This window comes from Microcebus murinus, chromosome 4, assembly GCF_040939455.1.
Source record: "Microcebus murinus isolate Inina chromosome 4, M.murinus_Inina_mat1.0, whole genome shotgun sequence".
NCBI lineage: Eukaryota > Metazoa > Chordata > Mammalia > Primates > Cheirogaleidae > Microcebus > Microcebus murinus.
The window spans coordinates 37,712,444-37,727,526 of NC_134107.1; the positions used below are offsets into that span (position 1 = coordinate 37,712,444).

General features: G+C 40.3%; 1 pseudogene; it reads right to left on the reverse strand.

Moving 5' to 3' along the window:
* Positions 1 to 2,122: 2,122 nt before the first annotated feature.
* On the reverse strand, positions 2,123 to 3,506 carry LOC105860132 (interferon regulatory factor 7 pseudogene; annotated as a pseudogene).
* Between the last annotated feature and the right edge of the window lie 11,577 nt (positions 3,507 to 15,083).

The window sequence follows — 15,083 nt, forward strand, 5'->3', positions numbered from 1 at the left end:
TACATGACACTTTGGATGTCACTGTCATCCATCATCCCCAGATGGGACCATCTAGTTGCAGGAAAACAAGCTTGGGGGATCCCACTGATTTTGCATTATGGTGAGTTATATAATTTATTTCATTATGGATTACAACGTAATAATAATAGAAATAAAGTGCAAAATAAATGTAATGTGCTTGATTCATCCCGAAACCATCCCCTACCTGGTATGTGGAAAAATTGTCTTCCATGAAGCTGGTCCCTGGTTCCAGAAAGATTGGGGACCACTGTGCCATTTTATCACATTATACTTACAGAATTGGTATGCAGGAAAATGTAATCTTTGGATGTTAGCCTCATTGAAAGTTGTTAATAAATAGATATTTTTTCTCTCCACCCCTCTGTAGGCATTTGTTTCTTTCATACTCTGATTTTGAGGGCCTTATCCCATTGATGCATACTCCTACATTCATGTGTGTTTCCACTCATATAACAAATACTTAGTAAGCATACACTTTATGCCAGATCATTTAATGATGAACAAGATATAATCTCTGTTTTTATACTGCATGTAGATTAAAATGGAGACAGATTCTGAGCAAATGATATAGCAAAATGTTCTGTGTGCTGTTACAGACATAGGCATGATGTTCTGTGGAAGCACAAAATAGATGTGAGAAAATTCTGCTCTTTCTAGTGAATGAAAACTATTAGGAGACTTTCACAGGCATCATTATTAAGTCCTTCCCATCCTTTACTGGAAAAAAATAATATCCTGGATCTCAGTTCTGGACTTTACTCTTATACCAGTTATATTGTATCTAATCCACTTTGGCATACTGAGATAACTAAACAAAGTCTTTTGGAATCTCGTGTGATAAGTCATGAAGTATCTCTCCTCCCTGCTCCTGTAATTTGTGGATTTGATCAGCCTTCCTTGTATTAATATATTTTCATCCAAGTCCCTGACAGCAATTTTGCTCAAGGTAGGGCCAACAGCCCACATAAAGAACTACTCTCAGTATTGCAAGACTTTGTGCCACTAGAGAATTAGCTTTTGTCCTTAAACCAATTTCATTCTGAGTGAAAGCTCTGAGAGGAAAACATTTAAATTGTTCCAAGTGGCCCACTGCCTTCCAAATATTCTTCTTATAGAAATCTATAAAATTTCTTCTTGCAGAAATCAGAGAAGAAAGACATTGTAGTTGTTACTGATCTTTACTTTCTACATCTCCTGTCTAAATGTTAGTTGAGCTCCTCCTCCTGGGGTGCCAGACCTGGTGACAGGCATGTGAGAGATGCTCAATTTAATCCCCACAGTGACCTTCTAAGTTAGGTGCTCTTCCCCTCATTGTACAGGTGCAGAAACTGAGATAATAAGAATTCACATGTTTTGTTCAAGGACATGTAGCCAATAAGAAGATGGGCTGAAACTGAATCTGAGCTTATCTGATTCCCAGATCCAAATGGTTTTTATTTATAACATACTGTGCCATCTCCCAAGGCCTCACTAGTCTCTGAATGTAAATATGGCAACCAGTCTATTACCAGGCTGTTACCTTCCAAAGTGATGTTGCTTGAATTCCAATATATTATTGGATCTGGTTGTTCTTAGTTTCAACTGATAGTCTGCTCTCTTTTCAGGACTCAGTCATGTATCAGAGAACTGGGCCTGAGAAAAAGTCAAATAACACTTGTCTAAGCTTGGATTCCTGGGAAGTAGACTCTGAGATGGAGCTAGTATGTGGTATGTTCATTAATAAGTAACCTTAAGACAGATGTTGTATTAGTTTGCTAGGGCTGCTGCCATATACAATATCACAGACTAGGTGACTTGAACAATAGAAATTTACTTTCCCATGATTCTGGAGCCTGGAAGTCCAGGTTCAACGTGCTGGTTGGGTTGGTTTTCTTTAAGTCCTCTCTCCTTGGCTTTCAGATGGCCATCTTCTCCCTCTGTTTTTACATGGTTTTCCCTCTGGGCATGAGCATGTCTGTTTTCTAATCATCACTTCTTATAAGGACATCAATCAGATTGGATTGAAGTCCGTGCTTACAGTCTCATTTTAACCTAATTACTTTATCTCCAAATACAGACACATTTTTTTTTTTTTTTTTTTTTGGTTCGGAGGCTCTTTTATTGGACCGGGGAGGGTTGGGGTCTGGCCCTAGGCGGCTTGCTCCAGCTCCATGAGGATGTGCTCGATGTCGTCGTAGAAGCTGTTGGTGCTGGACAGGCAGAGGCTGAGGCTGCTGTCGAGGGAGGACACGCCTTCGCGCTGCACACCCTCCAGGCAGGTCCGGCACAGCCTGGGCTCCAGCTTCACCAGGACCAGGGTCTTCTCCTTGGGCCTCCCAGCAGACAGGTCCTGCCCAAAGCCCAGGTAGATGGTGTAGTGGCGCTGCCGTGCCTGGAATTCCAGCAGCTCTCGGAAGAAGGTGCCGTAGTCGAAGATGGGGGTGTCACAGTTCCGCGGCAGCAGGCGGGCAGGGGTGGAGGGGCTGGCAGAGCCCAGGGGGCCGCCCACCTCCCAGTACACCTTGCACTTGCCCATGCGCCGGGCCCACAGCCACAGCCCCCGCAGCTCCAGCTGCAGCCCGGGGGCCACGTGCCGCAGCAGCTCCTCCGTGTAGCGCAGCTGCTTTTGGTCAGGGAGCTCCGCCGGGCTGGGGAACGCCACGTGCTGGGGCTCTGCAGCCTGCACAGCTGGGCCTGGGGGGCCGTACAGGAGCAAGCAGCTTGGGCGCCCCACTACCTCCTGCAGCACTGCTCGGCCCTTGTACATGATGGTCACGTCCAGCACCCACAGGCTGGGCTCTCCCCCTGCAGCGAGGATGCTGGGGCCGGCAGCCCAGTGAGGCGGCCTCACACCGGGCTCTGGAGCCGCACCCTGGCCTGCATCTGGAGAGGGCTGCCAGAACTGACAACTTGTCGTTAGGTCGGTGCACCGCCCATGCGTGCACCTCCCATGCTTTGAGCAGCTCCCCAGCAGGGAGCCCTGGGCCTCCAACACAGCCCCCGCTCAGGGCTGGCCCCTCCTGGCCCTCTCCAGGAGCCTGCTGGGGGTCTGCCTCTCCCCCACACGCAGCTTTCATTTCCCCGAGGCAACTCTGCTGCATGGCCTGGAGCAAGAGGTTCCCCGCATCACCAGCTGGAACCGGGTGTGGGCTGTGCAGCTCAGAGCCTCCTCTTGCCAGGAGTGGCCCTGGGGGCCCTCCCTGTGTGTGGGGGCCACCCTCGAGGCCATCTTCCTCACCCTGGTCGATGCCTGGGCCTTCTCTCCCACCCAGCTCAGAGCTGAGCGCATACACCTTGTGAGGGTCGGCGGAGTTCCACGAGTTGTCCTGGAGCATCACAAACTGCCGCGTGCTGCGCAGCGCACAGCGGAAGTTGGTTTTCCAGCCTGCGCGCTCCGCAGCCTCGGGGGCCGGCTGGTCACCTCTGCTGCTGCTGGGTGGCCACCTGCCACGGGCCACTGCCCAAGCCTTGAAGATGCGCGCGTCCGCCTTGCCCGGGTCTTTGCGTGGTTAGTGTTTCAATATATGGATTGGGGGAACAAATCCAATATATGGATTTGGGGGTTAGTGTTTCAATATATGGATTTTTGGGGAAAACAATTGAGCCCATAGACATGTAAATATCCAGGAGCCTAGATATCTTTGGAGTGAGAGAGTGCCCCAAAATGATAGAGAAAAAATTTCAGTCTTGTACATTATGATTGCAACATATCGACAATGGATATTGATAATGAAGGGCTGAATTTAGAATTATGTCTTAGTCCATTTTCTGTTGCTTATAACAGAATACCTGAAACTGGGTAATGTCTAAGAAACACAATTTAATTTTTACAGTTCTGGAGGCTGAGAAGTTGAAGATTGGAGGGAAGGCATCTGGTGGGAGTTTTCTTGCTGGTGGGGACTCTTTGTAAAGTCCTGAGATGGCACAGATCATCACATAGTGAGAAAGCTGAGAGTGCTAGCTCAAGTCTCTCTTATAAAGCCATCAGTCCCACTCCCATTATAACCCATTAACCATTAACCTATTAGTCCATTAATGCATGACTAATTGCCTCTTAAAAGCCCCACCTTTCAATACTGGCAAATTGGAGGTTAAATTTCCATATGAGTTTTGTAGGGGATAAATATTCAAGCCATAGCAAATTAATTTCATTTATGAAAATAAGGTGATAAGGTGATTGTTTCTTACATACCTGAGTCTGTCATCAATGGCAAATACTAAATAATAGCAATATGCAGGGTGTTATAAGAATGTTAATAAAGGGAATCCAACCTAGTACTCAGAGTCAGGTTGGTCAACATCAAAGACTTCCTGGGGAAATGATCCAGAGACACTCATGCAATAATATTTTGTCTGTCAATATGTCTTCAAAATATTCCAAAATGTCAAGCAAACTGTTTCGTTGATAATAGTATAGACTAGGAGTAAGTTCTTGATGAGATGCCATTTCTAATTTTAAATATTATAAGAAAGATATTATATGATAATTTTTTATTTAAGTGATATTTATGAACAATTACAGTATTGAACTTGAATGTATTAAATTGGTATGCTGTAGTTGGTGAAAATATGTTTCATGCTTTCTCATTTTGGGCAGGAATTTGTGACCTCCTAGAATGTGAGTCTGCAGAGTTTTAAAATTTAATTTAATTATTTTTGCACTGCATAAAATAGTGCCCGACACTAGTAAGTTATTGGAAAAATAAAAAAGGAGTAGAAGAGCATTAAATATAAAAAGGGTGGGGAGGGAGAAAGTGGTAGAAAAAAAGATATAGATGAAGGAGCCAGGTGTGGTGGCTCATGTCTATAATCCCAGCTACTTGGGAGGCAGAGGCAGGAGGATAGCTTGAGCTCTGAAGTTCAAGACCAGCCTGAGCCATATAGACACCCACCTAAAAATAAAGAGAGAGATAGGAAGAGAGAGAGTGAGAGAGAGAGAGAGATGAAGGAAGAAGATGATGGTAGAGAAAGAATAGGAAAAAAAAGTAGGGGGAGGAGGCAAGAAGAAAGAGAAGAAAAAGGAAAGTGAGAAAGGAAAAGTGAACATTTGGCAAGGAGTTAAAAAAAAAAAAAACAAGGAATAGGCCAAAGTGGTTAGCCAATTTCTCCCATTTCCCCTTTAGAAGAGAGCAGGTTGTGGCTCTCAGGAACCTTCAACCTGTACACAAGGACTCATCTGCCTCTCTTGGTGAGTTAATCTACACAGTGAGCAATTCTGTAAAGCTTGGAGACCCACCAATAGCTCTTTACAGGCAAATTTGAAACCCTTTGTGTAGAGTACACAAGATTCAGGAGAAGATTCTCACTCCTTATGTGGATGTTTTGATTATTGGCCTAAGTAATGGGTTCAGGAAGGGAGAGATAGGGTTAAGCTCACACACTCCTCAAAGCTGCAGCACAGAACTAGGCTCCAGGTGTTCTAGCAGAAAGGTCTTCTATTAATATCATTATCACTGAAGTTGAATGAAAATATTAAAGATATGACAAGTTTTCCCTTTCTAGAAATGTAAAAGTTTTTCTTTCTGCTTCCTGGGAAAATTGCCTTTTCTCTAAATACATTATTGATTTTCCTCTGTTTCTCAAGCATAAACCCAAACAAATTGTATCTTGTTTACATTTCTCTTTTCATACTCATCATCCATGCTATCAGGAGATCTTCACGAATTGGATTTATCAGGAAGTTTGTGCTGTTATAGTGATTACTTCTACGCTAATGCACATAAACACAGCCAGGAATTGGCTCACATGGCCTTGGCAAAGTCACTATGGAAAGAAAAGAGAAATTATAGCTATTTATTTGGGTAGATGTGCCCAATAGTCTCTTGGAAATGAAACATATACCACTTTACAGTTCCAGTGTGTCAGTGCATTAAGCTTCCTTAGAAATGCACAGCAGTGCTTTTTAGGTTAGGCACATTTATGAAAGCCACTCTTCTGTGTAAATGTTTTTTTCTCATAATTGAAACTGCTCACTTCAAGTCCAAGACTGGAAAATGTTAGTAACCAAAAATGTATTCTCTGCACATTTGCTTCCTTGAACAAGGAATACTGAACTTGTGACAATTTTTCTGATAAATCTGTATCAGTCTTATAGACCTCTGTGATTGTATCTGATTGCAATAAAAATGTGTGTGGCGTCGTAGTTTGTCTTCTTCTTTGTTAAATGATAAATTATGATTTTCAAATCTCTCTCTCTCTCTTTCTTTCTCTCTTTCTCATAAGCCTGATTGTCAAAGCATACAGTTCTGGTGCTTGAGCCTTGGGATGTACTGGCTATTTTGTGAGTTAAAGAGCACTTTTTTTTTTTTTTTTCGCTTAAAGTCATGTATATATTAATATTGAGAACTGAGTTTGTTAGAAATAAGAACTGAAGGAAATGGACCATTTGTTTCTGTAAATTCATACATTCCTTCTTAACCACTGCAAAAACTCTCCTAATAGTCACTTATTACTTTTAATTACACAAGAGTTTTTATAGTTTAAACTGCTCACCAAACAACTTCTTTAACTTACTGCCAAATTACTACCTCGTGCCAGTACAAACTGCACATCCCAGAAAAACAAACTAGTCAAGTCCTGAGCGACTGGGTGTGAGGTGTGTGTGTGGGGGTGTGTGTATGTGTGTGTGTGTATGTGAGAAAGGGGTGTTTGTCTCTAAATCTGTTCTACTTTTCAAACAAATAGAAGACAAATTTTGCAAAATAAATTGAAGTCATTTGGATGTTTTTGACTTAAGCTTATTTTTTTTTAAAGCTGCCATTTAGAAGTAACTTGAGATACAACTGATTTTGCTTTTGTAGTACGTATGGCACCAACTCCTTCTGTACACCAGCTACAGACATTCCGATGACCAGGGCTTGTTTAGCAGGAAGAGGCTGGAATTACATTCACTGCAAGCTGAATTTCTGCCATTTGTCATCAATGACTTTACCCTGGGACCCAGTTGTTCCTGTCTTGCAAACACATGCAATTATAGTTGTGGAATTCACAGGGTTATCATATTCCTAGTCTCTTAATGTCAGCTTTTCTTATATATTGACAATGACTAAACAGTAGTTGAAAAACTATCTTCCTGTATTCCAAATATCTCACATGATCTCTCCTATTCAGTCATGTCACAGCATAACATGATACTTGGCTGTCATGTCATGTGTTTCCAGTATGAGGCTGTTATACCTTGGCTCCAATTTGACCAAATTGAGTAGCTTCCAGAACACACTATAACAAATTGGAGAAAGTCTATAATCAGCAGAGGATTCTTGTGGCTTTCAGATGTACCCCAAATTGCCAATAATGAATATTCCATAAGCAAGAAGTCTTTTTTAGTTCCAAATGCTATTAGGGAAGCACAGATTCTGTTAAAAATACTTATTTTGCTAAATACTTTTGAACTTAGCAAACGACTTTAGAGATTAAGCAGAAAGACTCTGAGCACCACTGCCATTTACATCCAAAGTGGGATTTTCATGTACAGGCTGACTTCAGATGAAACATTTCAAAATCATACTCATCTTCCAAAGGACACGAGAGATTTGTTCATATTTTCCAAAAGCTCAATCTCTAGGTTCAATCAATTTTGTTTATATTACTGGAAGATTTCTATTTATAAAAGATTGGAAGTGTTCCTGCCAGTGATGAGGAAATAAATTGTTTATTGTTTGGAAGACAGTTGACTTTCTCAGGTGGTTAGAAGACTTTGGATACTTTGGGGCTTTGCTGAAAAATTTGAACTACATTAACACAACTTGATTTCAAACAGATATGTTTGGAAACTTTCAGAGCTGAAGGAGCCCTAGAGAATATCTAGTTAAGAGGAATGATTTTAAAGATGAGAAAACCAAAACCTGGAAGTGAAAGAAACATATCCAAATGTATGCTGTAAGTGAGGTTGACCTGATTCTTCTGCATTTCAGTCCCTCAGGCATTCTATCACAGTAACATATTTTTTCCCATTTCTTATCAGTTAGGTATTGGGACACACTGTGTGTCAAGCTCTGTGGTGGATTCTGGAGATAGAAAAATGTATAAGAGAGGGAAAAACAATGACTATAACTCCAATAGTGCATTTTACAAGTTCCTATATTCAATGTACTATGAGAACGCAGAGTGAGAACTAATAATGATATGAATTAAGAGTGACAGGGAGGATGGAGAGGAGAGAAATGGGGGGGGGGATGGATTTGATAAGTGTCCATAATTGATCGGATGTAATGAATTAAGACAGGTGAAGAACTGGGGATAATTCTAAGATTTTTGATTTAAGCTCCTGGTGGTTTAGTATCTTTTACCATGGTAGGGAGTCCAAAAATGTAAATAGGATTTTGACGGGAACGTAGGGCATGTTGAATTTGAGATGCCATTGTGTATCCTGATGGAGTTGTTCAGTGGGTCTATGGGTCTGAGGTCAGAAAAGCTGTCTGGGCTGGAGCTAAAGATTTAGGAACAATTTATTGTTTCAAATCTAACTAGCTACTTAAGGAGAAGTTCTACTGTAATAGATTTTGACCTAGTTGGCAAATATGACCCCAGCCTCAAGTTACTGAGAAAACTTCCTGGGTCTCACCAGTTTACCTTCATTTTAACTTTTCTTCTTCCTTTTATTTTTCCTTTAAAAAGTTAGTTTGGGTCTAGAGCTATATGCTTGAATTTTGCATAACATTTCTTTTATGTTCTAGCCTTATAGTTTGGCTAAGTCATATACCGTCTGTGAAAATCAGGTTTGTCATCTCTAAAATGTCAATGCTTTCCTACAGGGTAGTCGTAACTGTAAAGTGAAATAATGAATGTGAAGACAGTTTAAAAAATGCAGATATCAAAGATATTGAATCATTGTGATGATGAAAAACTTATGCTCCAGGCCGGGCGCGGTGGCTCACGCCTGTAATCCTAGCTCTCTGGGAGGCCGAGGCGGGCGGATTGCTCGAGGTCAGGAGTTCGAAACCAGCCTGAGCAAGAGCGAGACCCCGTCTCTACTATAAATAGAAAGAAATTAATTGGCCAACTAATATATATACAAAAAATTAGCCGGGCATGGTGGCGAATGCCTGTAGTCCCAGCTACTTGGGAGGCTGAGGCAGGAGGATTGCTTGAGCCCAGGAGTTTGAGGTTGCTGTGAGCTAGGCTGACGCCACGGCACTCACTCTAGCCTGGGCAACAAAGCGAGACTCTGTCTCAAAAAAAAAAAAAAAAAAAAAAAAAAACTTATGCTCCAGTGATACCCTGTGGCTATAAAAATGTACTCATAGACTTGCAGGTGCTCATACTTGTTAAATGTCGTCCTCTCCTCTTCCTTGTGTTGTCTGCTACCCTTGTTCAGTTCTTCAATATCTTCTGTTTGGATCGCTACACAATCCTATTCTTTTTTCTTCCCATGTATTATTCTTTGCTAGTGACCTATGTGCTACAAGAATTCAAGACTGCCGTTCTTTGAATATTTTCATGTTACTGCTCACTAGCTTACTAGATCTTGGTCAAGTCACTTTAACCAGTTTACTCCTGTATAAAAAATGGCTAATACCACTTAACCTCACAAAGATGTTATAAGAAGTAAAGGATATAATGCATATGAAAGACCTTCACAGACTACAAATTGCAATATGAATATTAGATATTTATATTATTAAACATTCTATTATGTAATCCTCCTCAAGTGGCTTTAAAAAAATCTTCCTATAGTATTAAGACTCCATTCATCATGTTAGATTTAAAGGACCACTGTTCTGATTCCAGAATACCTTCCAAATGTTACATTCACAATCCTCTTTGATTCAGTTCATCTGCTCACTATCCTGTGATCGTGACCTTATTGCTATGATAATTCTCATCTTAAAATATACTGCTCCTTGACCTTCAGTTACCCTTCCTTTTCTTTGCTTACATTTACAGTTTAACTCCTCAAAGATGTCTATTGATTGTCTAAACTTTCTCATCTTTTATTCTTTCAGCAGCATTTGACATAGTCCCTTACTCTTCCCTACCCGAGACACCTTCTTTACTTAGAATCTAGGACATTGGTTCTCTTGGTTCTTCTCATGCCTCAATCACTACTGCTTCTCAACATCTTTTGCCAGGTCGTAATTTTCTTGATGTAGAAACATTGAAGTGTTTCGGAGTTCAATATTTGAACACATTCCTCATCTCTTGTGCTCCCTAGGTAAGCTTGATCCATGCCATGACATTAATTACTGCTTACATGCTAGTAACTCTGATGTTTACCTCCAGTCCTAACTGGTGCATTAAACTCCAGATTCACACATTCACCTTTCTTTTAAACATCTACACTTAGATGTCTGATAATAATATCAAACTTAACGTGTCAAAAACCTAACTCCTTATTTTTTCCTCCCCAAACCTGTTCTTTTCCCAGGCTTCTCCATCTCAGTGAAAAGAAACACAGTCCATCCACTTAATCACTTCAAGCTGTCCTTGACGCCTCTCTTTTCCGTATGATATCAAGTCTTCTTTACTTTCATGAGGTTGCTGTAACAAATTACCTCAAATTTAGTGTCTTAAAACAACTGAAATTTATTTTCTTAAACTCTGGAGATCAGAAGTCCAAAATCGGTTTAACTAAACCCAAATTAACTCATTAGAGGCCCTAGAGGGCAATCTGTTTCTCGTCTTTTTCAGCTTGTGGTGACTCCTGGCATTCCTCGATTTGTGGCCGCATCAGTCCAATCTCTGCACCGTGGTCACATTGCCTCCTCTTCTTTTGTGTGCCTGTTGAAGCCCCTCTACCTCTTTCTTGTCACACTTATCACAGTTATGATAGCATATAAGGACCGCCTAATTAACCTAGGATTACCTCGTTAGTTCACATTTGTTAATTACATCTGCAAAGACTCTTTTGCCAAATAAGGTAACATTTTTAGGTCCCAGGGATTAGAACCCGATATTTTTGGGTGGCCATTATTCAGCCTACTACAATATCTATCAACAAATTCCCACAGCTTTGTTTTCTAAATATACACAGAATCTAACCATTTCTCACCATGTCCACAGCTACTGCCCAAATCCACCATCTTTCACCTGGATTATGGCAATAGCTTTCTCACTGGTCTTCCTGCTACAGAGTTTATTCTCTTCAGTTAATGGTCAACCCAGCAGCTAGGGCACTCCTTTAAAAAGTTAAATCAGGCTGAAGCGGGCAGATCGCTCAAGGTCAGGAGTTTGAGATCAACCTGAGCAAGAGCCAGACCCTGTCTCTACTAAAAATACAAAGAAATTAATTGGCCAACTAAAAATATATAGAAAAATTAGCCAGGCATGGTGGCACATGCCTGTAGTCCCACCTACTCAGGAGGCTGAGGCAGGAGGATCACCTGAGCCCAGGAGTTTGGGGTTGCTGTGAGTTGGGCAGATGGCATGGCACTCTAGCCCAGGCCACAAAGTGAGACTCTGTCTCAAGAAAAAAAAAGAAAAGTTAAATCAGATAGGCCACTGTTTCTTTCCATCTTCTTCAGAATAAAGATGCAAAGTTCTTACCAGGATTTAGAAGACTCTGTTTAATCTGTTCTTCCAATATCTCTCGGACTCCTCTCTTATTACTACTTCTTTCCTAGGTTACTCAGTAAAGGACAAACTAGTCTCCTTGATCCTTCTTGAATACACCAAGCATGCTCCCACCTCTTGAATTTTTTTCTCCCATGATTTGCTCCTTTGTTTTATTCAAGTTTTGCTTTAATATCATATTTCAGAGTGGCTTTGCCTAACCACTCAATTTAATCAGCAACCCCCATCCCTGTATCACTTTCTAATCCCTTATTGTGCTTTACTAATATTTTTTTCCTTTCAAAACTGTTATCACCACATAATATACAATATATTTATTTGTTTATTGTTAAGCACACACACTACAATGTAAGCACCATGTCAGTTTTATTCCTTGCATGGTATATGCTCAGAACTCAAAGTGTTGAAATGGCCCAGAAGGCACCTGCAATGTGACTGCTCTCTATAAAATAAGACATTTAAGTACACTCTGCTGAAAAAAGAACAGCATCAATTTCTTTTTTAATATGTACCAGGAGATAAAAATATTCATATTTAACGGAATGGTATCATGAGAATTTTTTCTGTTTTGGTGTTGGCTGATACTCCAAAGACTGATAACAAAACAAGAAGTTCTAAGCGCCGTTACATTCATGAGTAAGATGCTGATCATCTATGAAGATTTACAAAAGAAATACTTGAAATCAGTTTTGTAATTCTCAGTTAAACAAATTCCTCAATGATACTTTATAGGTTGGAGAGACAAAGAGGGAGGACACTTTTAGAAGGTCACATCTGTCTAAGCATTGATGGACTTTAGCAATGTTCTACTCTGCCCTACCTGTTCCCATACCTTTGGAATGGGTTGGGTGAAATAGGATTCTCATCTTTCATCTCAAGCCAAATAAGAATGGCTTAACAAAGAAACCAAGCAGGAAGTTTGACCTGTGTCCTGAAGTTTTTGGGGTACAGAGACTGCTGCTAGACCCGTGTTTATAAAACTCCAATGGAATAGAGTATGACTTCCTAGCATTTTAGAATGGTTGTGTTGGGAAGTAACTTTTCTTCTACCAATATTAAATTTATAATTTGTGTTTTACTGATGATTTGTTTTGGACTGCAGATGTTGCCAACTTGGCTATCTTGGGTTCTTCTCCAAGGAAAGTCTGGATAGGTAACAGAACTCCTACTCCTGCCCACTCTGAAAAACCCTTTTACTTCTGTTTTATATTTTGGGCTTCCATAAGAGTTCATTGAATGTTAGATGGCTTAAAACAATAGTTTGAAGTCTATTGGTCTGTTGGTGAAGAAAAATAAAAATAATCACCACACAATGTGATAAATGTTATAAATCTGGCTCTTATGAGTTGTTAATGCCAGCAGAGAGGTGGAGCCATGACCTCTTCCTGAGGAAGACTGTCAGGGTGTTCTTATGGAGGTAAGTTTTGAGGTGAGTTCTGAAGAAAGAGAAAGGGAAAGGAGAATGACATTCTGAGAAAAAGAAACACTTTGTGTAAGAACTCAGAAGAAAAAAGACATGTGATATTCAGGGAAGAGTAACGAGTGACAGGGTCTGTGGTTGTGGAGTTGAGATGGTGACAAGCGATGAAATTAAAAGGAAAAAAAGATCTTTGGAAAGGGTCAGAGATGAACATACCATACACTGGATTTTTCTGCCAGTTAGAGTCTAGCGTATTGATTGGTATCATTCATTAGCCTCCTAAACAATCTTCTTTCATTTACTCTTATTTCCAATCCATTGATGCAAATATAACCAATGGCATTTTTACTTTTCTGTTAAGTCAAACTTTTTATCATGTCGAGGGAGGATTCAATAGTAAAACCTTAACATGGCTCACTATATCTTCCTGTCTCACCTCCGCCTGCTGCTCCAGCCTCCTGCTGCTCTCTATCTATGCCTTGTACTCCTGCCACATGCTGCCTTCTTTCATTTTCTTTAGCGTGACATGCCATAGAGCCTTTGTTGTTTCTTGTGCCTGGAACTCATTTTCTTTGGCCACTTCCTCCTCCCTGACCTCTCTTTCTAATACTATTGACCCCTGGGTTTACTTTGTACTCCCTCTGTCTCTTCCTAGTGTGGTCAATTCCTCAGGACAGCACCTTCAGAAAATTTCAAATGCCCATAACATATAGTCCCACTGCATCATGTATACTTCTCACAGATGTAATTGTACATTATTTGTTTGATTTCTGTAAGCTCCTTTAAAGAAATAGCCACGTATTTTGGGGCTCACCATTGTCTCTTTTGTGCCTAGCACACAGGCTTTAGTAAATACAGTAAATGTTCAATAAATATCTTTTGAATGACTTAATAAGATATTTAGTTTCTTATAAGATCAACAGGGGTAATGGTTTCTGACTAAACCAAAATTTGAAGTGATATAGTTAATCTAATATGTCCCCCCAAAAATCTAATTCTAGCTTTTGGTATCCACATTTTAAAATTTCTATTCTCTTTATGCAGAAGGAAAAACATTAAGCTGTCTCTGAAGTAATTTTTACGAATCAAAATTGAATGCATTGCAAAATATGTAATAGAGACAATCTACTGCGACAATAAAAATAAATACTTCCACTCTGACTTTGAGCAATTCCAGATGTTTTAGTGTGGCATACTTATGAAAGCTTCTTCTAAATTACCACTGTCAAAAAGAATTTGTTTTATGTGAATCTCTAGGATGTATTACACCTGAAGCACACAAAAGAAAACTGCATGGGTTTACAATGGCAAGTTTGCAGAATAAAATATAACGTATGGTTTGAGTAATTGAATAGAAGAGTTTTTATTTCAAAACCTGAACATACTGCTAAGAGCCAAGCCATCTTCTCTTTATGAGGAAAAACGCCATCACTTTGTGATGACTTTTATTATTTTATGGAATTTAAATATATGAATATTTCAGTTCCATAGTGATTTTACTTCAAACAATATAACATCTCCTATTTGTGATCTCTTCTCCAGACATACAAAGGGCCCATAAAATTAAAATGGAACAAACTGGGGCAGAGTGAAGCTATGTTATATAATTTTTAAATTTATTCATGTAGTCAACAAACACAACAAAATTTTTTCAATCAGATCACAGTCTAAAGAGTAAACAATTGAAATTTGGTCACCTGATTAATTGATATTCTCTCTTCCAGCCCCCACTGTCAACTGAAGCAGAGCCTCTACAACTTTTTTGCATACTAATCACCTTGAAATCTTGTTAAAATGCAGATTCAGATTCAGTTGGTTTGCAGAGAAGCCAGAGGTTCTGCATTTCCAACAAGCTCCTAGGGGACTCTTAGGGGACCCCTGGGAGCTGCTAGTCTGTGGACCCCATTTTGAGTAGCAAGGAGCATTGAGACCACGTGGCCGCGGCAGACTCGGGTGCTGCATTTTTACTCGAGCCCTGAATTCTGCTGGAAGGACTAAAAGGCACGAAATTTTTGTGTTGGAGAGGTGAGATCATGTCCTCTTAAAGTCTCCACAGTTGTTTTCTCTTTCAAATCTGAATTTACCACTGGCTGACAGCCCTGATTCTATTAATGGCACCACTATTCTCCCAGCTATAAATACTTAAACATTC